The 26,600-nt window shown below is 32.1% G+C and overlaps 1 long non-coding RNA gene across 2 annotated transcripts in view; it reads right to left on the bottom strand.

Annotated features, from left to right (window-relative positions):
* LOC112661646 (uncharacterized) overlaps positions 1-25,130 on the bottom strand; it is a 52,997-nt gene extending 27,867 nt beyond the window's left edge. For both annotated transcript variants that reach the window (XR_007407617.1, XR_007407618.1), the window contains exons 1-3: positions 25,015-25,130; positions 23,156-23,198; positions 4,173-4,222 (exon numbers count right to left, since the gene is read on the bottom strand). This is a non-coding gene — a long non-coding RNA (uncharacterized LOC112661646). The remainder of the gene's footprint in view (positions 1-4,172; positions 4,223-23,155; positions 23,199-25,014) is intronic.
* Between the last annotated feature and the right edge of the window lie 1,470 nt (positions 25,131-26,600).

The raw sequence follows: 26,600 nt of genomic DNA, 5'->3' as shown, positions 1-26,600 counted from the left end.
CTCCTTGCACAGAACTCCTTAGAAAGGGTATATATTTTAATAAACTGAAACTATCACCTAAAAGATAATGAATATAGTAAATTTAATATGTAATAAATACATGCTACACATAATATAGAATTTAAAGTGTAACTCCAGCTATTAATATTATGTTATTTGCAAGTATATAAAGTGATCTTAAATAAAAGCAGAGTAACATTATTTTAGAACATAAAAGTTGTTATTGTATACCAGGCTTGTATTTAAAGCAATAGATGGCACTATTGGTCCACTATTATGGATGTTGTAATCAATTTTATCTTATTTACCCCTCACTCATCTAACCCTCATTATTTCCCTACAGTTTTATAGGTCACTGTATGAAGATATTTGCAAAGTTAATTTGAAGAGTTTTTTGTTTTTTTTTTTTAACTAGGCAACTTTGATTTGCCTTTCCTCTCTGTATAGAATGTATTAACTGAAGAATTACAAGAATAGGAAACAAAAAGCTTTAGTTCTATTATGTGTGGCTCAGGAAAGATTGCTCACAAAAGTGGTTGGAAATTGTCACAAGGTGCTGTTCTGGGACCATCTATCCACTGCATCTATAGATTGTCAAGGGCATTTGTTCCTAGTAAGCTTTTAGTAGTACTTTTCATAATGTCTATTTGGCCTTTGGATTAAAACATATCCTTTAATTCTGAAGCTAAATCAAATGTAATGAGAAATATTTTTCCCTCAAACCTTGTTTTCCATTGTTCTGTAAAAAAAAAAAATGTTAAATTTAAATGAACAACTGGATCTTATATGGACAACAGAGAAAATTTTTAATTTTGGACAGTGTCGGGGATATGACTAAGGGAAATGCATAAACAAATTATGGCTATTTTAATGAAGGGAATCCTACATTGTGAAATAAAGAAACAAAAAAGACAATATTTCATGGGTCATCCAGTTAATGCTCTTTTATAAGCAATGTCTAATACTATGGGGGCAATTGCACTGATTTAAAAGCTTCTTCTGGTGGCCCCTACTTTAAGACAATTATTGGTGGTTGTTTACTTAGCTATACTAAGTAGTATAGCTCATCTGCTGAGTCCATTTACTACTGTTGGCTTTCTTTCAATAAGTGTGTTAGATTTCAAAACAAAGTAAGATTTAAAAGTTTTGCTTCCTGGTTGTTGTTGTTTTTTTATAGAGATCAAATATCAATTGAAGTTAATAGCTAGAGTAAGAAGGTATCAATTTAACATCATCAAATTTTCCTGAAGGCTTTCAACTGTAAGAATGCAATACTATGGAACCACAGTAAATTGGTATGTTATCAATGTTTTTTTCTCCACCTGTGAAATAATATGTCACATTTTTTGTACTACACCATAAATAGCTCTGACATGGGAGCAAGCTGAGCTGCTCTGTATAGTTTGTCACATAATCAAGGCACTGTGGTACTTCTTCCCTCTGAATTGCCCATATTTGAGCAGATAACTAAAAGTTATCAGGGTTAATATTTTCTTTGTGTTTGACACCCAGTTTTTAACTTTAGGCTATTTCAATATCCAAGCCCACCCAAATGACAATAAAAATTTCAAATTACTTAATGCATGCAGATTTTAAAGCTTTCATAACTTTTCTTTTTTATCCTGAGAGAACTCTACAAGATAATTAGGTCAGATATTTGTAATGTTCAAATGCCATTTGCCATTGAAGAAAAATGATACTCATTGTGAACAAGTAAATAGTCTGAGGTCAAATAGCAAGTAACTGACAAAGGTTTCAAATGAAGAATTCTGATCTTCTGCTCCTAAATTATTCTGATACCTTGTGCAGCTTCCAGTTTGAAAATAGGATTAAACTCTCAAATAATTCTTTTAAAGAACTAATGTTTTCTGAAAAGATGTTAAAGTAATTTTGAAAGCTATGGGATGATCTTATAGAGAGATTATTCTGTCTGAATGCTATTGTACTGCGCAGTAGTCATAATATTTAATGAGTATGAATATTTATTTAATAGTGTATTTGTATCTATAAAGTTTTCTATGCATTGTGGTAAAAAATGTACCTCATGTTTATTATATATAAAAGTAGCCAAATTTTTAACTGTAAAATTATGAAAGCTAATGTAAAAGTATACATCAAATTATATTACAATCTTAATTATGTCAGTAAATAAAGGAGATAATTTCTTAAAAGAGCCCTTTCAAAATTACAGCTCAGACACCAAAAGCATGAGCAACAAAGGGAAAAAAAACAAAAGGATAAATTAGACTTTACCAAATTAAAAGCCTTTGTGCATCTAAGGACATTACCAGACAGTTCAAAGACAACTTACTGAATTACAGATAATATTTACAAATTTTATATCTGATAAGGGTCGTATCCAGCATATATAAAGAATGCTTAAAACTCAACAACACAAACAGCTCAATTCTTAAAAATGGGCAAAGGACTTGAATAGGGATTTCCCTAAGGAAGTTATACAAATGACCAAAATGCTCATGAAAAATGATTGACATTATTAGTCATTATGAAGTACAAGAATGATGTAACTCTTCACACCAATCATGATATCTTTATATGTAAAAAACAAACAATAAAATGGAAAAATGGCAGACACTAGCAAGGGTTGAGGAGAATGTAGATAAATCATCATGCTTATGCATTACTGGTGGAAAAATAAAATGTGCAAAACTATGGAAAACCATTTGATAGTTCTCAAAAAAATTAAACATAGAATCAACAAATGACCAAGCAATTCTTCTTAGATATATAGTCCCCAAAATTGAAAACAGAACATATGCATGCACGCATATGTTCATAACACACTATCTACAATAACCAAAAGGTGGAATCAGCCCAAATGTCCATCCATACATAAATAGATATTTGTTATATATCTACATACAGTTGAATTTTATTCAATCACAAAAAGCAATGACATATTAATACATGCCATGATGTGGACGAACATATCAAAAACATGCTAAGTAAAAGAAGCCAGAAACAGAAGGTCCCATATTCTATCATTCCATGTATGTGAAATATCCAGAATTCACTAAGTCCATACCTACAGAATGCAGAATTGGAGGTTTCCAGGCAATGAGCAGGGGCTGGGAGGTAGGTATTGGAAATAAACTGTTTACTAAATATAGGATTTCTTTTAGGGTGATGAAGAGGCTTTGGAATTAGAAGTGGTGGCTGCACAGTATTGCTAATGTACCAACTGATATTGAATTATTCATTTTAAAGTAGTTAATTTTAATATTATATCAGTTTCACTTCAACAAAAAAAAAATGCAAAATAAAATTAGATCTCGGCATTATCTTAGTGAGGTTTTGCCTTTAGCTAAATAGTCTTATGGATATGTCCAAGCTGGATCAGATCATTGGGTTAAAATTTAAAAATTGGCAAAAATGATGATAAAGGCATGATTCATGCTGCTACCATTTTGGTCTAGTTTCACTAGCCAAAACACCAGTGCAAAGAAGGATGTAAAGCAGAAAATAATACTTTTATGCTTAAATGGCTTTATCAGGTTCTGTATTACAACTCTCATTTCTTGTAAATAACTGCCCACACTTGAATATTGTCAGTTCAGGCAGCGAAGGGTGCTCCATCTGACATGCCTCACAATTGCATTAGACTGCCAGAAAACCATGTTAGCACCCAACTATCCTCATACCAGGCCACCTATTACTAGCAGGTAAGGAGATTCTTGCTACATCACAGTTGCATTCTTCACATTATTTTTGAGTGGGCCTTTGATCTGAAAGTAGTCCTAATTAAGAACCATAAAACTAATAACCTAAGTTATACATTGTGTCAACAATGTTTGGTTAGCCATGCTAGGTTTTTGAAGGCATACAAAGTGTATATACAGCATTTGTGCATAAAATCATTAAATGACAATGAACAGTTTATTTTTTTTTAATTTTTTTCCTCTCTTTTTTTATTTTTTTTTTAATTTTTATTTATTATGACAGTCACAGAGAGAGAGAGAGAGAGAGAGAGAGAGGCAGAGGCACAGGAAGAAGCAGGCTCCATGCACTGGGAGCCCGACGTGGGACTCGATCCCGGATCTCCAGTATCGCGCCCTAGGCCAAAGGCAGGAGCCAAACCGCTGCACCACCCAGGGATCCCCTGAACAGTCAGTTTAAAATAGATTTAAAATAGTTTAAAAATAGAACATTACCAAATTTTAGGCCATATTGTTCTTGTGTTTTCATACTCAGGTATTCTCTCCTGATTTAGAAGAGAATAAGAATTAGGAGACAATTTAGGAGAATTATTTTGCTTTTTCTTATATTTCAATGCAATTGTATGAATCCTAAACCAAACATTATTTAGTTTTGCATGTCTTTTTTATGTCAATATAATTTAATACATTATTTAATATATAGCATATTATTCAATATTATATTAAACTTGATATTTAATAATGTAATAAATAAAATAAATATATTCATATAATAAATGCTAAATTTATATAATAAATAAAATTTAAAATATAAAATTTAATATTAAACATTATTTATTAAAATACATTTAATATAAATAATATAATCATTTAAAACATGTTTTTATTTATAAATAATTATAGATACAAAGACATTTGCAAATATAGTATATAATTCCTTGTACCTTTTACTGTTTCCTTCAATAGTTTCATCTTACATAATTATATTACAATATCAAAACCAGGAAATTGGTGGGACACCTGGGTGGCTCAGCAGTTGAGCGTCTGCCTTTGGCACAAGGGGTGATCCTGGAGACCTGTGATCGAGTCCCACGTCGGGCTCCCTGCATGGAGCCTGCTTCTCCCTCTGCCTGTGTCTCTGCCTCTCTCTCTATCTTTCATAAATGAATATGTAAAATCTTTAAAAAAAAAACATAAAAAGCAAAACAAAACAGGAAATTGGCACTGGTACAATGTGTACATAGTTCTGCATCATATGATTTGCATAAACAGCAGAATCAAGCTACATAACTCTCCATCATCAAAAACATCTACCTCATGCTAACCTTTCACAGTCAAACCTACCACCTTTCCACAATCTTAATCCTCGACAATTATTAATGTTTCCATTATGATAATTTTGTAATTTTTATATTATTACAAAATGGTTCCATATGGTCTATGAGCTTCTTAGATTGCCATTTTTCACTGAACAAAATGCCTTTGGGTTGCATAAAAACTATTGACTTGTAGGGTGCCTGGGTGGCTCAGTGGGTTGAACCTCTAACTCTTGATTTTGGCTCAGATCATGATCTTAGGGTTTTGGGACCCAGCTTCAGTCAGGATCAGTGCTCAGCAAGGGAGAATCTGCCTGAGATTCAATTTCACCCTCTCCCCCTCCCTCTAAAATAAATAAATAAATAAATAATTCTTTAAGAAAAGAAGGCTGTTATTTGCATCAATGGATCATGTCTATTTATTGCTCACTTATTTCCTTTGCAAGCTGGTTGAAACATTCACCCATTGGGGAATATTATGGGTATTTCCAGTTTTAGGCTGTTATAAATAAAGCTGCTATAAACATGTGGGTAGAGATTTTTGCATAGGATTGCATTGTTAGTTCTTGGGTTAAATGTCCTGCAGTGAAAAACTGGATTATAGAGCTAAGTGTATGTTTTGTTTTTAAAAAAAGCTCTAAACAACTATAAAGTGTTCCATTTTACATTTCTACCAGCAGTGCATGAGATATCCAATTTCTCTGTATCTTCATCAACATTTGGTATTATCTCTGATATACATATACATATATAAAGTTATATATGGATATAACGTATATATGTATAGAAAATTATATATATGTATATATGTATATATAATTTTAGCTGTTTATAGTCTTCATATAGTCTTCATTGGCTTTTTCCTAGTGTTTAGCAATGCTAGACATCTTTTTATCTTGTGTGCCATACAAATATTTTCGGTGAAATCCCTGTCTTTATGTCATTTTATAATTGGATTTTTACTATTGCATATTGAGAGTTCTTTACATACCTTTGCATATCTTAGATACCAGTGCTTTGCCAGATACATGGTTTCTCTCTATCTGTAACTTGCCTTTTCACTCTCTTTGAATTTTTTCACAGAAAAAAAGGAAGTAAATTTATCATTTTTTAAAAATGTGGTGTCATGTCTAGGTGTCATGTCTAAGGAAGCTGTAGACCTTGAATATTTTTTCTGTGTTATTTTCTAAAAGTTCTGTACTTATATTTTATGCTTAGTATTCAAACATATGATTGATTTTAGGTTAATATTTATTTAATGAATGAGGTTTAAACAAGTTTTCTTGGCTTTTTTTTTTCTTTTAATTTTGCCTGTGGATATCCAATTGTTGTACTGTCTGTTAAAAATACTATGCTTACTCCAGTGAATTGCTTCTGTGACTTTGTAAAAAATCCATTGGCCATACTTGTTTGAGGAACATTTCTGGGTTCTCTCTTCTGTTCCATTTATCTTGCTCTGTCAGTACCATATTGTCATGATTACTGTAGCTATTTAGAAAGTCTTCATATTGGGTAGAATGATTCTGCCTATTTTATTCTACTTCAAGTGTGTTTTCATTGTTCTTATACTCTAGAGTTTTCAAATAAAAGTTTTTGAAAATCATGTCTATATCTAGAAAAATCTTATTGGGATTTTGATAGGAACTGTATTGAATATGTCTGTAAATTTGGGAAGAACTGACATCAACAGTCTTCTTCTTTTTTTTTTTTTAATTTTTTATTTATTTATGACAGTCACAGAGAGAGAGAGAGAGGCAGAGACACAGGCAGAGAGAGAAGCAGGCTCCATGCAACCGGGAGCCCGACGTGGGATTCGGTCCCGGGTCTCCAGGATGGCGCCCTAGGCCAAAGGCAGGCGCGAAACCGCTGCGCCACCCAGGGATCCCAACAGTCTTCGAATCTACAAACTTGATATGCTATCCATTTATTTAGATATTCTTTAATTTTATGGTACTAAACATGCAAATCCTATGTATATATTATTAGATTTACACCTAAGTATTTAATTTTTCAGTGATTAGAAATGGATTATTTCTAATTTTACTTTTCACTTGCCAACTACTAGTATATAAAACTAAAATGGATTGTTTTCTGTACATTTTGTATCCTATGCCTTGCTGAACTCTCAGTTCTAAGAGTTTTCAGGTTTTGGTTTGTTTGTTTGTTTTTGTATATGAGGGAGGGGGGATTTCATTGTGGACCATCATATCATTCTCAAATAGGGAGAATATCATTTCTTATTTTCTGATCTATATTGACCTTTCTTTTCCCATTGTGCTGGCTAGAATTTCCAGTACTATGGTGAACAGCAGTGATGAGAATGTGGATCAGTAACTTGCTCTTTATTACCAAGGAAAGAACTCAGTTTTTACCCGTGAAGTGTGATGTTAGCTGTGGGTATTTTATACATTTATTTACCTAGCTGCGAAAGATCCTCTTTATTTCTAATTTGTTGAGTCTTTTTTTTGGTTTGTTTTGTTTTGCTTTAATCATGAACAGATACTGAGTTTTGTCAAATGCTTTTCTGTTTTCAATGAATATGACAATGTGATTCGTTTTTCTCTTTTGCCCTCTTATTCTGGTGGATTACACTGATTGATTTTCATATTTGCACCAGCCTTGCACCTCTGAATAAACCCCATTGGTCATAATGTATAATTCTTTATATTTTGCTGAATTCCATTTGTTAATGTGTTGTTAAGAATTTTGTTGTTAAAAAATAATTTTGTTTATAGTTTTGCATCTATACTGAGTGGCAATGGTTTGTAGGTTGTTTTTTATATGTATTCTTTTTGGGCTTTTTTGGCTATTATTGTAATATTAACTTCAAAGATAAATAAGAAAATAGTTCTTCCTCTTCTATCTTCTGAAAAATATTTTATAGCATTGATATTAATTCTTTGTCAGAGTTTTGATATACTTACCAAATGAATCCACCTGAACTTGGAACTTTCTTTATCATGGGTTTTTTAATTACAGTTAACTTTCTTTGACAGTTATATGGCAAATCGAATTGTCTATTTCATTTTGAGTTGTATAATATATACTTTTAATATATATTTTCTTTTCATAAATTTTCAAATTTATATGTGTAAAGTTGTTCATAGTCTTCCTGTAATGGCCTTTGAAAGTCTTAAAGGTCGATAGCAGTACTTACTGTTTTATTGCTGATTTTAGTAATTTGTCTATTATCTCTTTTTTATTTTTCCTAAAGTTTTTTTTTTATTTTTGATTGATGTTTTCAATGAATTAGATTTTTGTCTTATTTATTTACTCTCTTTTCTTCCTCTTTTCAACTTCATTGATTTGTATTTTTACCTTATTATTTCTTCATTCTAGTCAATTCGAGTTTACTTAATCTTCTTTTCCTACATCTATATCATTGAGGCATTGAGGTAGGAACTTAGGTTACTTATTTGGTTGTTTCTCTTTTCTCATGTAGGAATTTAGTGCTATATATTTCCCTGTTATCAATGATTTAGCTGTATCCCATAGTTTTGATGTTATATTTTCATATTCATTCACTTTCTTTTTTCTTTTTAATTTCTCGTAAGACTAACTTCTTCGACTAATGACATTTAGAAATATGTTTAGTTTCCTAAAATATTTCAACTTTTTTCCCCTTTGTTATTGTTAGTTTGATTTCACTGTGATTAAAAAAAATTCTCTCTGTTTTTTTAATTATGTAACATTTCTTGAGGTTTGTTTTGTGGTCCTCAATATTATATGTATTGACACATGTTCCATGGACCCGGGCCCTGGAAGGATTGTAAGGAATGTATATTCTTTTGTCCCATACAAAGTTCCATGAATGTGAGTTAGTTCCTGATGGCTGATGTTATGGTTATTGTCATATATCCTTGATGACTTTTTGTCTAGTCATTCATCAGTTGTTGGGAGAGAAGTAGAAGAGTCTACAACTTTAAATGTGGATTTCATGATTTCAACTTTAAGTTCTAAAAGCCTTTGCTTTACCTATTTTGCATGTCTGTTGTTTGGTGCAGTGTCTTCCTTCTGGAATGATTATTTTTTTTCCCCTGTATTATGTAATATTCTTTAGTTTCTGGTAACTTTCATTTCTCTAAAGGCTAATTTACCCAAAATTAATATATTTACTTCTGCTTTCTCTGATTAATATTTATCTTTTTCCAATCTCACTCTTTCACATTCTGTTATCATTGTATTTACAGTAAGTTTCTTATGGACAGCATGCAGTTGGACCGTCTTTTATCCACTCTACCAGTCTCTGACTTTAATTAGTATATTTAGATTATTTATACTGAATATAAATATTGATGTATTAGGAATCAAGTCTGCAAATTTTGTTTTCTAATTTTTCTCTATTTTTTTGTTTTGTTTTGTTTTCTTATTGGTGTTTGGTTCTTTACATTTTTTGTATTAAACTTTTTTTTAGAATTTTATTTTTATTAACCAATAGTGTGTTTATTTAGATTTTAGTATACCTATTTGTATAGATTTTTTAGTGGTTGCTATAGGTACTATAAAAAATATAGCTTAATGCTATTGACATTTTAACTGTTGAGCAAAGTGTAGAGAGCTTACTTCATTTTACCTTTTTATTATTTCCTTTAATATTTCCTCTACATACACTGAAAACCACACTAGACATGGTTATAACTTTTGTTCCCATCAGTGAAAAAAAATTAAGAAAATCGAAGACAAAAACTTTGGGCTGTTGTATTTACTATACTTTTGTTCCTTTTATTTACTTATTCTTTCCTGTTGGTCCAAGTTACTTTCTTTTAGCATTTCGTTTTTGTTTAGAGGAGTTTTTTTGTTGTGACTTAAGAGTATGTCATTTGGTGACAAATTCTCTTAGTTTTCACACATCTGAGAATGCTTTTTGCTCTTTCATTAGTGGAGAATATTTTAACTGGATTTAGAATATTCAGTTTGGCAATCCCTTTTTTCTAGTCCTTGGAAATTGTTTTATCACTTACTTGTCCTCTTTTATGTGAAACTCACTGTCATGAAAATTGTTCACCACCTATAAATTATGTGTCTTTTTTCTGTGTCTACTTTCAAGGTACTTTTGTCTTTATTTTTTCAATCTATCTTCATTTGTTTCAAGCATAATTATAATTGCTTGTTGAAACATTTAATAATAGCTGCCTTCAAATCATTGGCTGAGGCTGATAATATCTGTGTCATCTTGGTGTTGACCTCTGCTGATTGTATCTTATTTAATTTGGGATCTTCCAGATTCTTGCTATGATAAATGATAACTGAAATTTGATCATTGACACTCAAACTTACTTAAGACTTGTATTTAGCAGTCCTCTTATAGTGCCCCCAAAGCAGAAAGGTGGCACCACCTTGCTACTGACTGGTTATGGCAATGTTAGGAAACTGATACACACTCTACTTTATAGATCATCTATGAATATTTTAAATGTCTGGACCTTCTTGTATCTATCACAGGTTTATTTTGTAGGATAATACAATAACACAATGTTTTAATTTGAGATTTTATAATAGATTGATAATTGGAAAGGCAGGTCATTTTAATTACTCTTCCCTAGGAGTTTTTGACTGAATTTGGCCCTTTTTGTTCTAACATTCAAGATAACCTTGTCTATTTCCATTAAAAGCAAATTCCTTGTATGAATGTTTGTTATATTCAGTTGATCAATTTACAGTAAATTCATATTTTTGCAGTAATGAGTCTTTCCAACCATGATCATTTTACTCATCCATTTATAATTAAATATGTTCTAATAACCTTTATTAGGAATTTAAAGTTTCCATGCATATTATTGAATCATTATATTGCACACTTGAAATGAATATAACCCTGTATGTTAACTATACTGGAATTAAAATAAAATAAATTTCCATGAATGAATTCCACATTATTGCTATATCCATATCTCAATGCCCTTACTTTTGCTAATATGGTTTATTTTAAATGTATTTTTAATTATATATTCTAATTTTAGTAATGGATAGAAATATATAATTGAAGTTTTTAATATTGGATTTATAATAAGCAAAATGTGTTAACTTCTGTCTTGTTACTTTATAAAATAACTTTGGTGTTCTATACAGGAAATATGATCAGCTGTGCAAAATAAAATTTTATTTCTTCCAACAAAATCCCAATATTTATCATCTTATGTCCCTGAACTTAAAAGGATCTTATATTTTCTTGTCATACTGCAATAGTTTGGAATTCTGAAACAACAGTATCAGAAGTGAGGTAGCACCCATCTTCATTTCATCAGTGATCTCAAAGCATAAACATTCAATATTTTCCCATAATGTATGGTATTTGATGTTTTTGTTTGTTAGTTTTTGCAACTGGCCCTTATCAATATGGATGGTTCCTCTTTTGTTTGATAACATTTATATTTATGGGTGGATGATGAATTTTTATCTCGTACATTTTTATATATATAAAGATTTCATCATATGATTCTTTTTTCTCACTTTGTTCTGATCATATTGTTGATTACATTGGGTAATAGTTAATCGAATATGGAAGTCCTGAATAAATCTTCTTAATATAGTATTTTGTTTGGATAATTTGTTGGTTTTATTTGATGTGAGATTTGATTTTCTAATATATTTGTTTAGAAGTTTTGCCTTTAGGTTCATTAGAAAGTGTGGAGTGCAACTTTACTTTTTTTAGTGGTTATGGTTAGGTTTTGTTATTTAGGTAACTTAAAATGAGAGAGGGATAATGTGTTTTCTTTTTTCTATCTCCCTAATGGAGTTTGTGTAATATTTGCAACTGCTCTGAATGTTTGGTAGAATTCACAAGTAAAAGCATGAGATATCACACGTACATTTGTGGAAAAGTTTTATTTTGTAAGATTTTATTTATTTATTCATGAGAGACACAGAAAGAGAGAGGCAGAGACACAGGCAGAGAGAGAAGCAGGCTCCATGCAGAGAGCCTGATGTGGGGTCCCATCCTGGGACTCGATCCCAGAACTCCGGAATCATGCCCTGAGCCATAGGCAGAGGCTCAACTGCTGAGCCACCCAGGCACCCCTCGTGGAAAAGTTTTAAGTTACAAAATAAATTATTTTATGATAAAAGATAAAATGTGCATCCTTCATTTGGGAAGTGTATAATGACATATCAGTGGTTCAGTCTCTGAGGAGCAGACCACAGTTGTAAATTCTTTGAGAAGACTTTTTTCCGACATCTTGCCCACAGACAAGCTCAGACAAATTTATTTTCTTGCTATCATATTTTAAGAAGTTTATTTTCTAGCTCTTTGTTTCATTAGTATGCAATTCTTTTTTTGATCAGAGTATATGTGGAGGTTTTAGCTTTTACACCTTACTAGGTATTTATCCTAAACTGTATTTTCTTCTCAAGCCTGCCTTAAGAAGTAACAGCTTTTAGCTTCATAGGGTGTTTCTTAGTTAGCTTCAGAGATACTTAGCTTAGTTGATTTTGCCTGTTTAAGTTTTTGACTTTGAATATCCCTTTTTTATTTCCAGCAGAGATAGACATTTAAAATGATGTTAAAAAAAAAATTAAAAATTAAAAAAATTAAAAATTAAAAATTAAAAAATAATAAAAAAACTATAAATAAATAAGTAAATAAATAAATAAATAAATAAATAAAAATAAAATGATGTTAATTACTATATAACAGCAAATCTTTAATGTTTCTTTGCAGGAAGACTTTTCAGAACATCTGGTCAACCACGTTACAGGAACTAAATCTTTACTCTTTCCGATAATCATCTTGCTTTTGACTAACTTCTTTATATATTTAGGGGATAAACTAAACGTGTTTGATGTATAAATAGATTATGAGAAAGTGACCCAAAATGAAATCACTGAGGTCCAGTTTACTAAGGCCACTTCTTTGCAAATCTATACAGAATTATTGCTGAATGATTTACAAAAGCTGCCCAGAGACAGTACTGCTGAAGTAGTTTCTAAACATCAGCTTAAATAATGCAGTGGGCTTGTTGTATGTATCTGGGATGCCCATGGTTTTATAAATTATACTGCAAGTTTATCTCCTCCAGGTTATTTACTCATTATTTTCATTATCAGCCAGAATCCTTCACAGCCCAACCCCAAATATCTACACAATCCCATTGCAAGTGACAGGTTAGTGCCTACCTGTCTGTAAGATTTATACAAACCGTTCCATCATCATACTCACTAGAAAACTTTCTATTGGAAAATTAATTTTAATTTAACTAATTTTTGTTTGAGGAGACCTATCATCAAATTCAAGAATGTGTTCTGCTTGACAGCTACAAGAAAAAAAAAATCAAGAAGTACTTGAGAGTATAAGCAGGTTTTGATTATTTCTTTATTAATAAATCCACATGTAGGATATCAAAATTCTAGATGTGATCAAGTTGAATATATTGCGCTTGCTTTTTTAAATATTCTTATTTATTTATTCATGAGAAACACAGAGAGAGAGGCAGAGACACAGGCAGAGGGAGAAGCAGACTCCATGCAGGGAGCCCAATGAAGTACTCGATCCTGGGACTCGATCCCGGGACTCCAGGACCATGCCCTGGGTCAAAGGCAGGAGCTAAACTGCTGAGCCACCCAGGGATCCCTTTGAGCTTGCTTTTATTTCCTATTTATCAATACTTTTTTCTTGTGTATGTTTTTTATATTTTTGAGAATATATATAAAATAAAAGGTGTATTTGGGGGATTTTTTTTGTTTTTATTTGGTTATTGTTTATTTCAATTGGAATTTACCTTCAATTAATTTTTTTGAACTCTTACAATTTTGAAAATAGAAGTTCAAAAATTTCCTTCAACTAGAAAAAGAAACAGAATAAAAATGTTCATTATAAGAAAAAAAAAAGTGGCTGTCATTTAAATTATTCATGGTATAATTTCTCTTATTGTTTCAGTTTACATATGATGTAATCAGATAAAACAGTGGAAACATATATTATCTATTCGATGAATCAGATGAAATCTTTTCTGAGGTCCCTGAGAGTACATGTATCAAGGTATATACCTGATCTAGAAAAAGTGAAAATTGTGGCCATAATATAAATTCAAAATTGAGGTAGGAGAAATTTATCATTAACTTCCAGTTTCTAGAAAATTTTAATGTCATTTCAGTTTCCTGGTACTTGATTTGAAAATCACTCCAATTTGTCAGCCTATCATAAGTCTACAGTGATTTAATACTTAAATATGTGTGAATGAATAAAGAAAGATTCTACATTATTATTGCTATTGATGGCTCTTATGGTTTTTTTTTTTTTTTTTTTTTTTTTTTTACAAGTGCATAAGCAGGTACATGAAAAGAGCCAGATACTGGGATGAATAAAGATAAGTTAAGGATTCTTGTAGCTTTCCATATCATCCCTGATACATCTATAATATGATGTCACTTTTGTGGCTTCAATTAGCTAATGATTATTAAAATGTTTCTCATTACATTTAGCCAGTAGTTTAACCAAACATTAGATTTGTTCTTGAATTTTTTTTGCCTTGAATTAATGTTAATTTTTCTTTGGATCATCTCCATTTAAAGGCATATTTTTGTTTTAGATTAATCCAATTTTCTTGTCTGGAACCAATACACCTAATTCATTTCTATGAATCTCCTATATAAATTTTGCTATATAACTCCTCTCCACCCTCAACCCCCCATTTGTAGGAAATATTACAACACGGACTCCATATTTGGCCCTCCATCTCGTTCATCCCCATGAAATGCCCTCCCTCAGGACTATGAATTTTAGGCCTCTTGGAGGTTAATGTATGTCCTGGCCAGAATTTGGGAAGGTTTGTTTTGATTTTCCCTAGCATGGTGCACAGAAGGATCCACTTTAGATAACCAGTAGAGATGATTGGTACACAGAAGACAGCACTTGAGATAATTAGTAGAAATTCTTTGGTAGATGACAGGTAACTTTAGGTAACTAACCTTTGACCTCACCATAATGATTCCTCTTACTCTAAGAAAGCTGTGGGTTAAGGTCTAGTTGATGGGCAGAGAATGGCTACATAGTATCAGATAGTTTGCCTGTTTATTTAAGTTACCTTAAATAAAAATCTGGGAAAAGGGTTAAGGCTTCCTTTGTTTCTTGGTCTTCAAGTACCTTCTCAGTCTGGAGGATAGTTTACTGTCCCTCCTCCATCTTCTAATGACATAACAGTAAGGAAATGAAGCAATAGATGATCTACTTCATCAATAAAACCCCTCAAAGTATTAGTTCTGAGACTGTACATATCCAATATTGCATTTGGCTAGGGATGATAACATATGACACTGATGGAATGGATAGATTTAGAGTATTCTGTGATACTTGCAGGTGCTAATTGAAAGAGCAAATGTGGTTCTTCAGTGTGACCTCTAACAAACTCTATAGCCTATATTTCTATTAAGCCGGCAAACTGGATTCTTGAACAGACAATTCTATATATTTCTTTTATTCTCAGAGACACCAGGAGAGTGCTCAGATATTAGAATTTAGAATTGCTAACAGAAAAACAAACACTAATATCTCAATTTCTGGCAGGTCTGTAGAAATCTTTGTAGTTGAAGTCTTTGTATTGTTAATTGGAAAGAGGGCTAATCTTGAAAATGATCACAGTATGAACAAAAATAAAAAAAAAATTTCCTTAACCATAAACCACAAATTGAATTCATTTTACATGGACTTCATAAATTTAGACTTTGAGAAAAAAATGCCCCCCCTGTTTTATTCAAACCTAATTTCTTCATATTACAATAAAGTACTTTATATTCTCAACTGTGCATCTTCAAGCATTTTCGAAGCTGATAAATCCTTTCTTTATACAATTGTTTAGCATATGTCCAATGTGTCAAATAGATAAAGGATAGATATTCTAATGAGAGTGTAGGCAGAAGGCCCAGAATATTTCATGGTCACAGCCTGTTCCTTTTACCATAAACCACTGAGGACATTGCCTGATGGAATTACTTGGGAGTCAGGAAAAACCCAACAATTACTTAAAAGTCAGTTATCACAATGACTAAGAAAGACACTGAAAAATAAAAATGGTGAAAGGACTCACCCTAATATATTTCTTTTTTTCTAGTTTTTCTGAAGTATACTTAGCACACAAAAAAACTGCACATAATTAATGTATACAATTTGGTGCATTTGGACATATGTATATATACTCATGTTAACACCATCACAATCAAGGTAATAAACATTCATCATTTCCAAAAACTTCTCATGTCTTCTCTCTCTCTCTCTCTTTTTTCTTTCTTTCTTTCTTTTTCTTTTTCTTTCTCTTTCTTTTTTCTTTTTTTTTTTTTTTTTTGCTTTGTTTTTGGTGGTGTTGGCAAGAACACTTAGCATGAGATCTCTTAATAAAATTCTAATTTCTCATTGTTCCCTCTAGGCACTATATTGTAGATCAGATCTCTTACTCATTTGTATGACTGTAACTTTATAACCATTGAATACTCCTCCTCTCTTATACTTCCATCCCCTGGTAATCACCATTCTACTGTCTCCTTCTGTACCTATGATTATATTAGATGCTCCATATAAAAGAAATCATTCAGTGTTTCTCTTTCTGTGACTATTCTATTTCACTAGCATAATATCTCCCAAGTCCATTTATATTGTTACAAATCGTAGGATTTCCAACTGTTTTGTTTGAATAATACTACATTGTATGTGTATATCACATTTTCTCTATCCATTTTCTGTTGATGGACATTTGAATTATTTCCATATCTTGGTTATTGTGAACAAGGACACATTAAATGTGGTACTGTAGATATCTCTTCAAGATCCTGATTCCAATTCTTCTAGGTATATATTCAGAGGTGGACCTCATGGATAATATGGTATTTATATTTTTAAAATTTGTTAGGAACCGCCATGCCATTTTCCATAGTTGTGGACTTTACATTTCCACCAATGATCCACAAGGGTTCTAACACACAACTTGTCAACACTATATTTTGGGTTTGCTTTTGTTTTGTTTTGTTTTGTTTTGTTTTGATAATGGAAATCTAACATGCATGAGGTAGTATCTCACTGTGTTTCTGATTTGCATTTCCCCGACAATTAGTGAAACTAAGCATCTTCTCATATACCTGTTGGCCATTTGTATATCTTTATTGGAGAAATGTCTACTCAGTTTCTTAGGCCATTTTTAATGGGATTATTTGATTTTTGTTTTTAGGCTGCAGAAGTTCCTTATATATTTTGGAAATAATCCTCTTCACATACATATGGTGTGCAAATATTTTCTCCTATTCTGAAGGCTGCTTCTGTGCTGTTATTGTGTCCTTTGGTGTGCAAAGATTTTTTTTAAGATTTTTTTTTATTTATTCTTGATAGAGAGAGAGAGAGAGAGAGGCAGAGGGAGAAGCAGGATCCATGCCAGGACCCCGACGCGGGACTTGATCCCAGGACTCCAGGATCATGCTCTGGGCCAAAGGCAGGTGCTGAACTGCTGAGCCACCCAGGGATCCCTGTGCAAAAGATTTTTTGTTTAATGTAGTATCAGTTTGTCTACTTGTCTTTGGATACCTAGACTTCTGATGTCATATCTGAGAAATCATTAATGAGACCAATGTCAAGAATCTTTTCCATTATGTTTTCTTCCAGGATTTCTATGGTTTCAGACTTTACATTTAAGTCTTTAATCCATTTTAATGTTTATGTGTAGTGTGTGTCCAATTTAAGTTTTTTAAACTTTTTTTATTTGCATATAGTTGACACACAATGTTACATTAGTTTCAAATGTGCAACTTAGTGATTCAACATCTTTATATATTAGGTTGTGCTCATCACAAGTATAGCTGCCATCATACAATACTTATATAATATCATTGAGTATATTCCCTATGCTGTACCTTTTACTCTCATGACTTATTCATTTCATAACTGGAAGCCTGTATTTCTCACTCCCCTTCACCCATTTTATCTTTTTAAATGTGTATTTCCAGTTTTCCCAATGCTACTTATTGAAGAGACTATCCTTTCATAAGTGTTCTTGGTACCCTGTTGAAGATCAGATAATCATAAGTGTGGATTTATTTCTGGGCTCTTTATTTTGTTCCATTGGTCTATTGCTATGCTTATTGTTATACCAATCTATTCCACTATGATGTTATACTGTTTGTTGTTATGCTGGTACCATACTGTTTTGATTACTGTAGCTTTTTAATATATTTTGAAATCAGGAAGTATGTTTCCTAAAACAAGACATTCTATAGTCTTAGGCCCACTAGTATAAAGTACTGATAAAAAATTAAAAATTAATAATGTATATTTGATGAATTTGTCTATTTTAATACATATTATACTACTTAAAGTAGTAGTTCTTTATAAAAACAGCTAGTTATTTGCTGGAAATTCATTGTTCTTGATAGCAGAAGTGTTTAGCAAATTTCTTTATATGTGAAATTTTTAATGTCTTGACATTAATAGTTTTTTGTATTATTGACTTTTCAAAATAGTTGAATGGGGAAGTTAAATCATTAATTTATATGTTTAAGAGAAATGAAATTATTTATATATAACCTACAAATATTTATAGACAAGGTCAAATTTGTGTTTTGTTTTGTTTTGTTTTTGTTTTGTTTTGTTTTTGCCACTTGTGCTTTTGATATCTTATCAAAGTAAAAATTGCCTGGTCCAAGGTCATGTAGATATACCGCTATATTTCTTTTTAAAAATTCAGTATTTTCACTGTTCGATATAATTCTATGACACTTTCTGAGATAGACCTTATATATGATTTGAGATAGGGATACAATTTTATTCTTTTTCAAGTGATATTTGAGTATAATTTACTCAAAAAATGATTTTTTCCTATTGAATTGTTTTGGCAACATTGTTGAAAAAGAACTAATATTGTAGTAAAATAAAAGAGATAAGAATATGTGAACAAAACCAATAATTTGATAAGATTGATCCATATCAATGGAGTTAATAAACTAATTATGCATAGACGCTGGTCTCTTTTCTTTAATTCACATAATTAGTGGTGACATCTTGATTTCCACATAATTCTATGCTACGTCAGTCACATATAGGGTGGAAGTAACAGTAGTTCAACATCAAAACTTTATTGGCCTTACTTTTCCACAGAAGTAATTTAACATATTTTCTCAGTCTAAAACTAAAGAGCAAAGAGATATATATGATAATTATTATTACTAGTCACTATTGAGAAAATAAATATTTAAGATCCAGAAATTATTCACAAATAATTTTCAAATATTGTTTTTATTTTAAAAGGCTGTACTTTTAAATCCTAAGTAAAGGACTGATAATAAATGCTGTCTGAAGCATTACATTTTGGATAAGATTTGGTCTTACACATCACATGGAATCTGAAGGAATTCATTCATCCACCTGAATGCCTATTGTTATTAAAAGAATGAAGAATTTATGTCAGGATATTTTTTGGATTTACTAGTTCCCAGAGAAGAACAAACCATTATCTGTAGGCTACAAATGAAAACTATTTATCTTGTTCCTTGTATCCAAACTATATTTCACAGTTCATGAGACTCAAATGGGAAGCAGTTTTCATTAGAAGTGGTACTAGGAATTCCTCATAGTTAAAAAAATATAGGTGTACAGTAGACATGAGTGCTATAGGAGAGAGGGGCTATAAAATCATCCATCATTTAAGTAGAGACATAAAATTAATGATTTTGAATTTTGTAACAGGCAAGTATGTTAAAAACGCTGGCACTGCATCCTGAAAAAACAAATAATAGAAAATAGAGTATCTTATCAAATGCCAGTTATTCATAATACAGTAAAAATAAATTTTGGAGCAATAGACAATCAGATTTTTAATGCAAATTACTTTTTAATAATTTCCCATTTCTTAAATATGAAAATGTATGTTTAAAATCAAATAAACATGTGCATTGCCAAGTCCATATACATAGTTATATACTGAATTATGTCATCTCAAAATTATATGTTGAAGCCCTAGCTCCCTCTCCCTCACCATTACATTTGTAACTAAGGCTTTTAAAGAGGTAGCAACTTTTTTTTTTTTTTTTTTTTTTTGAGGTAGCAACTTTTAAATGAGATTATATGGGTGGGATCCTAATCCAGTATTACTGTGTCCTATAAGAAGAGGAAAGACATAAGAAATGAGTTTCAGCCCTACATTAGCTGAAGAGATTACTTAAAATAAAAACAGAAATAAACAAAAAATTCTCTAACAAGGAGTTTACTATTAATAAAATGACAAAGTTGAGACGCCTGGGTGGCTCAGTGGTTTAGCTCCTGCCTTGGGCCCGGAGCGTGATCCTGGGGTCCTGGGATGGAGTCCCACATCGGGCTCCCTGCATGGAGCCTGCTTCTCCCTCTGTGTGTGTGTGTGTGTGTGTGTGTGTGTGTCTCATGAATAAATAAATAAAATATTTTTAAAAATGATAAAGCAGGTGCATGCAATTTTATTTTATTTTTATTTTTTGCCAATCTTTTTGAGTCTTACCAGATGAGATAATGTTTCTTTCTTTTTTTTTTAATTTTTATTTATTTATGATAGTCACACAGAGAGAGAGAGAGAGAGACAGAGACATAGGCAGAGGGAGAAGCAGGCTCCATGCAGGGAGCCTGATGTGGGATTCGATCCCGGGTCTCCAGGATCGCGCCCTGGGTCAAAGGCAGGCGCCAAACCACTGCACCACCCAGGGATCCCGAGATAATGTTTCTAAACTGGATGGTTAAGCACTCAATATCATTTTTGTTTTGTATTCTTGTTTGTTTGTATTATGAAAAATTATGAAATATCTATAAAATGAAGAAAACATAGGTGAACTTCATTACCTCTTTTGGCAATTAACAACATATTGCACTTTTACTTGATCTATATTATTTCAATGTTCACTGTCCATTCAATATTTTGAATCAAATTCCAAATATTGTAAGATTCCAGCCATAAATATTTCCTCAAAATCTTAAAAGTTAGACTGCCTAGGTGGCTCAGCAGTTGAGTGTCTGCCTTCAGCTCAGGGCGTGATCCCAATCCAGGGATCGAGTCCTGCATTGAGGTCCTGCGAGGAGCCTGCATCACCCTCTATGTCTTTGCCTCTCTCTGTCTCTCTCATGAATAAATAAATAAAATTTAAAAAAATAAAATAAAATAAAATCGTGAAAATTCTCATCACACATTAAAAAATTTATAATTATGTATGGTGGCAATTGTTATTTAAATTATTGTGGCAATCATTTGTCAATATGTATAAATACTGAATCATAAACTCACAGTATCATGATCCCACTGATCACATTTAGGATAAAAATTCAATTTTTAAAAAAAAGAGTTTATTTATTTATTTAAGAGAGAGAGCAAGAGAGGGTGAGCACTAGCAGGGGGGAGGGCAGAGGGAGATACAGAAGCATATTCCCCTCTGAGCAGAGAGCCCAATTCTGGGCTCTATCCCAGGACCCTGGGATCATGACCTGACCTGAAGGCAGATGCTTAACCAACTGCACCGCCAGACCCTCCCCTTCCCAAATTCTATTTAAATGTATGGGATATTAAAGTAATTATATGATTTATTTGCATTAAAACTATGAAAATGAGTTCCTAATAATTTTAAGAAATTGTTAAAGGTTATCTCCTATAAATAAAATGAAAATTAGAAGAAACGTAATATCCTGGTAAGAATTTAGGTAAATTGCTTAGCTCTAGAATAAAGTATATCAAACCAGAATTCTGAGGTATCTCTAAGGGTTCTACAATGTAAGATGATTGAAAATAAGTAAATTATTTATTTCTGTATTAATGTACAATGACAATGATTGAGAAATCTCATTAGCAATTTCATTAAAGGTTTTCCAGGACTGCTTTTAAGTGCTCAGTGGGATTCACCTGACAGTCAGTTCTAGATCATAGAGTGGTAGCCATTGGTGATTGCAAGGAGATGACATTAGACTTTCCTTCTGGAAGAACCTTCTTCAACCTCCCCTTCTAGGTTACTACTAACTTACTGAACTGGACATGTTCCCTTTTGTAAAATGGCATTAATAGTAAAAACTATTTCATTGAATGTTAATTGGTCTAATTTTCAAAAGTACTTAGTACAGTGTTTGATATATAAGGTATTAAATGAGGGTTTTAAAAAATACAAATTTTATATTAAAAGGTTAGACCCAGAATCCAGACTACTTGTAGCCCATCCTCTTAAACAACGTTGTATGTTACTCTTTAATAAAATTATAATATTTTTACATATAATAAATTTTATATAAACTTTTAAATATTTTTATTTTTCTATATTGTGTTATACATGTATTACTTTTAAATAACTATATAAAGTAATAGCAAGATTAGGATGCTTTATTCTGAACTAACTTATTTACAGACAAAGTGCTATATTAAAGGTTACAGAATCTAAAAGTTCTGAAATGCATTGAAGGTTTCATAAGCCAGTGGTTATAATGACCAACAGACTCCACAAAACCATTTACTCACAAGAGGAAAAATGGCCTGATTGGATTAGAAGTGGAAAGACTAATGCATTTTTGTCCTTAAGGATTAGAAGAAAAATTGTTCTCTCAACTCTGCAAGTGAGCACAACAAGCAATCCAAAAGCATTATTTGTGTGAGGCAGTTTGTAGAATCTGTTCCATTTGTCACTAAAAGTAGTGGTTGAGGTTCAGGAAAATTTGAGTAATGGTTCAGCCTCAGGGTCAGTGGTCACATATTCAGAACAATACATTAGGTTTAAAGATGATTCACATCCTCAGAAACACTCAGCATTATCATCTACCCCTTAACTATCAATCCTTAACTTACAATACCTTTTTTAAAAGGAATAAGATTAGATTACTTACAAAATTTAATATATATATTAAATTGTGTGTTTATATATACAAATTCATGGAACATTTGGAAAAATGTTCATATATGAACATATATGTTAATATACATGTATATGTATCTATAAGCATATCTATAAGTATATAGATATATATAAGCATTATGTATAATATACATATATACATATATATGAACATTTTTCCATATGACAACTGGTAAACATTTTTAGTGAATGGCTGATAACTATCTCAGATGGTTTTTACGTGTTTGTATACTTATTTGTGAACTTTGACTTGAGAGTTGACTGCATGTAAAAGCTATTCCATTTCCAGGTAAACAGTATCCTGGGAGCTGTTTGACACACCTTAAAAAGGAAAAAAAAAAGTCTTACCTCTAGCCGTAGAATTTCAGAGGTCTCTGAAGCATAACAAAAACTAGAAAAGAAGAATTTATATAGTTAGAAAACAGGCATCAGCAATTTGTACATAATATCTCTCCCATTCCCTATGGTTACAAGGTTACAGCTTATAGAAACACAACATTTTTCAAGGTACCTACCATAAAATATCAAAATGATGAAAAAATAACTAGATGCTTCTTTGGTTACCTTTCAGGCACCAGTATCTAAAATCTAACACAGAGCAAAGACTGCATCAGCCTCAGGGTGGATAGTATCTACCTACATCATATACCATTAAAATCACTTCAAATATTTTAACTATTTTCAAATAAAATTGTTTTGCTTATATAAACAGTAAGCCAAGTGAAGAAAAATCAAGAAGTAATTCTATGCCAGCCTACATATATGTGTCAAGCACTGTTTAAGATTATGTTATATGACTAGCCTATAGCCATCTCTACTGTGCTTAGAATTCTAAGATGATCCTTGATTTCCTCCCCTTATTGTACATGCCCTTGCAAAGTTCACTGCCCTTGAAGTGTGGGACCCATCAATATGACAGAATAATAATAATAATAATAATCAATAACAATAATTCTTTGGTTAGGTTATGTTATATGGCAAAGGTGATAAGATACTGCTTGTTTTTTTTCCTACAACTACTGATTCTCCAATTCTCTAACATCAGCTGGGTATGCTATAATTAAAACCAATTCTGGCACTAACTACTTGGAATTAGGTCAAGTAAGGGATCCATCCCATAAGATTATCCCAACTTCACAGCCAGATGCAAGTGGGGTCTCCAGGTGACCCATACCTCTGCCTAGCTGATTAGATTTGGGGTTCATACAAACACATATTAGGTTTGACAATTTGTTAAAGTAACTCAAAGAACTCAGAAAAGCCTCATTTATGAACACAGTTTTATTATAAACAATAAAATTAACAGTCAGATGAATAGAGACATAGAGTAAGATCCAGAAGGATCCTATACACAGGAAAGTCAAGATATGTCATCCTCCCAATAGATATATTCACCAACCCAGAAGCTTCCCCAAATCTTATCATTCTGACTTTTTAAACATAAGTTACATTATGTAGCCATGATTGATTTGATCACTGACTATTGGTGACTGACTCAATCTCTGACCACTCTCCCCTACCCAGACTTTGGGAGTATAACTGAAAGTTCTGACCCTCTAATCATGAAGTTAATTTTTCTGAAGCTATCTAACCCCCTCTCTCCCCACGAAACAATTATGTTGTCTCATTAACATACAAAAGACACTTCTTCTATCTCTCAGGAAATCTCAAGGGTTTTAGGAGCTCTGTACCAGAAACCAGGAACAAACCAAGTATATATATTTTTTGTTATACTACAGATAGTGTCTCTATAGAGACACTTATAGTGTCTCTTATATAGGTCTCTATATAAGATCTTCTTAGGAAAATGAAAGAAGAGATTCTCCAGCTGACCTTGAAATGCTGTGTGAGTTCTAGGAGCTGAGAATGGCCCCAGCAGACAGCCAGTAAGAAGGCAGGGACCTTAGTCCTGGAACTACAAGAAAGTGAATTAAGCTAACACCTAATGGACTTAGAAGAGTATGCTTCTTCTGAGACCTTTCTGAGACCATAGTCCCGGTTTCACATGCTTGTTTTTAGCCTAATTGGGACCCTGACCATAAAACCTAGGTAACATCTGATCAGAAACCTGACCTCAGGAAACTGAGAAATAAATTTGTGTTCTTTTTTAGCCATTCTATGCGATCATTTCTTGCATAACACTAGAGAACTAATTCACTTCTCCTCATGGAATTCGTATTTTATTGGGAGAGACAGATAATAAATACCTGAGAAAAAGCTAATAATGCAACATCAGACAAAAAGTGCTTTGAAGTAAGAGGAAGGGTAAGTGTCTCAATGATGACAGAGGATTCCAGAATATCACTGCAAGAAGGTTCTGGAATGGGAGGAAGCTCATCAAACTGTAGGAAAAGTCATAGGGGGACATAGAACAAAATGAAGCAGAAGTGAATTGGTGGGGGCAGGGTTTGGACATCTAGGAAGGGATTGGATCATAAAACTCATAACAATCATTTATTTTTAGTTTTTAGAACTCTTTCAACAGTTTATTCTCTTCTATAGACTTTTTAAATTACTGATCATTTGGGGAAATTTTAATAGCTTGGTTAATATTTTCAAACTCTGCTGGTATGTTTGTTTTTCTAACTATCTGTCAATGTTGATGATGTTTTACTCTCACACAGTGGTCTATTTAATTGTTGTACCCAATTAACAGTGGTTCTGTGTTTCTAACTTCTTATGCATTAGATCATTAGGGATTTATTCTATGTTTTTGTTTCTTATTATTTATTTAGCAATTTTATGCACATAATACCTATAATTCTGTAGTGGAGGTGCAGGGGCGCAAGAGTGCCTGGCTCCAGGGATCCCAAACAGACCAGTTTGCCCACTAACCCCTGACAAAATCCAAAGACAGAGATGAAGTTGTGGTGAAACAAGAAAGCAATTTCCCAACTCCATGATCAGTTGTGTCATGTCGGTCGGTAGCTTCAAATTGTCTCTGAGATAGGGGATCCCTGGGTGGCGCAGCGGTTTAGCGCCTGCCTTTGGCCCAGGGCATGATCCTGGAGACCCGGGATCGAATCCCACGTCGGGCTCCCGGTGCATGGAGCCTGCTTCTCTCCCTGCCTGTGTCTCTGCCTCTCTCTCTCACTGTGTGCCTATCATAAATTTACAAAAATAAAAATAAAAAATAAAAAAAAATTGTCTCTGAGATAAGTATTATAGCACGAAATCAGTAAATATATTATTTCTTTCCTCAGAAAGCCAGTTGTTAAGCTTCACCAGCATACCAATGATAGGATATAATCATTGGCAAGTTGATAAATATAAATCGCAACAAGAGATTTTTCTGTAAATTATCAGCTTACTTTGACCTTCTATACTAATAAAAATAATTTTTGAGAAAAATAACTTTGTTCCAGTTGCAACTTATGCATGTAAATTTATCTATTTATATATCTAGCATCTATCATATATATATATATATCTTTGCTATCACATTTAATGTAATAAAATATAATTTGCATGTATAAGAAGTTAATTAAACAATAGTTTATTCTGGATGCTGAAATTAATATAGATTTATCACGTTCAATTATATTTATTAATCAGAAAATCTCTTCACACTAACATCTTCCTATTCCCTGATTCAATTATCACTCAGGGACATAGTATAGCTTTCTGCTAGTAGGTAATTGATGGAAAATAAAAAAGTCTACAATGTCATACAATTTTCCTATCATATTAACTGGAAAGGAAAATATGCCTAATTCTACCTCTAAACACAAGAGAAACATAGAGAATAACAATTATGTCATTCCCTGCAATATTTAATTTTCAAAAGAAAACT

Source organism: Canis lupus, chromosome 31 (genome assembly GCF_003254725.2).
Source record: "Canis lupus dingo isolate Sandy chromosome 31, ASM325472v2, whole genome shotgun sequence".
Taxonomy (NCBI): Eukaryota; Metazoa; Chordata; class Mammalia; order Carnivora; family Canidae; genus Canis; species Canis lupus.
The sequence above is the reverse complement of the archived record's forward strand: the minus strand, read 5'-3'. Positions and strand labels throughout refer to the sequence as shown.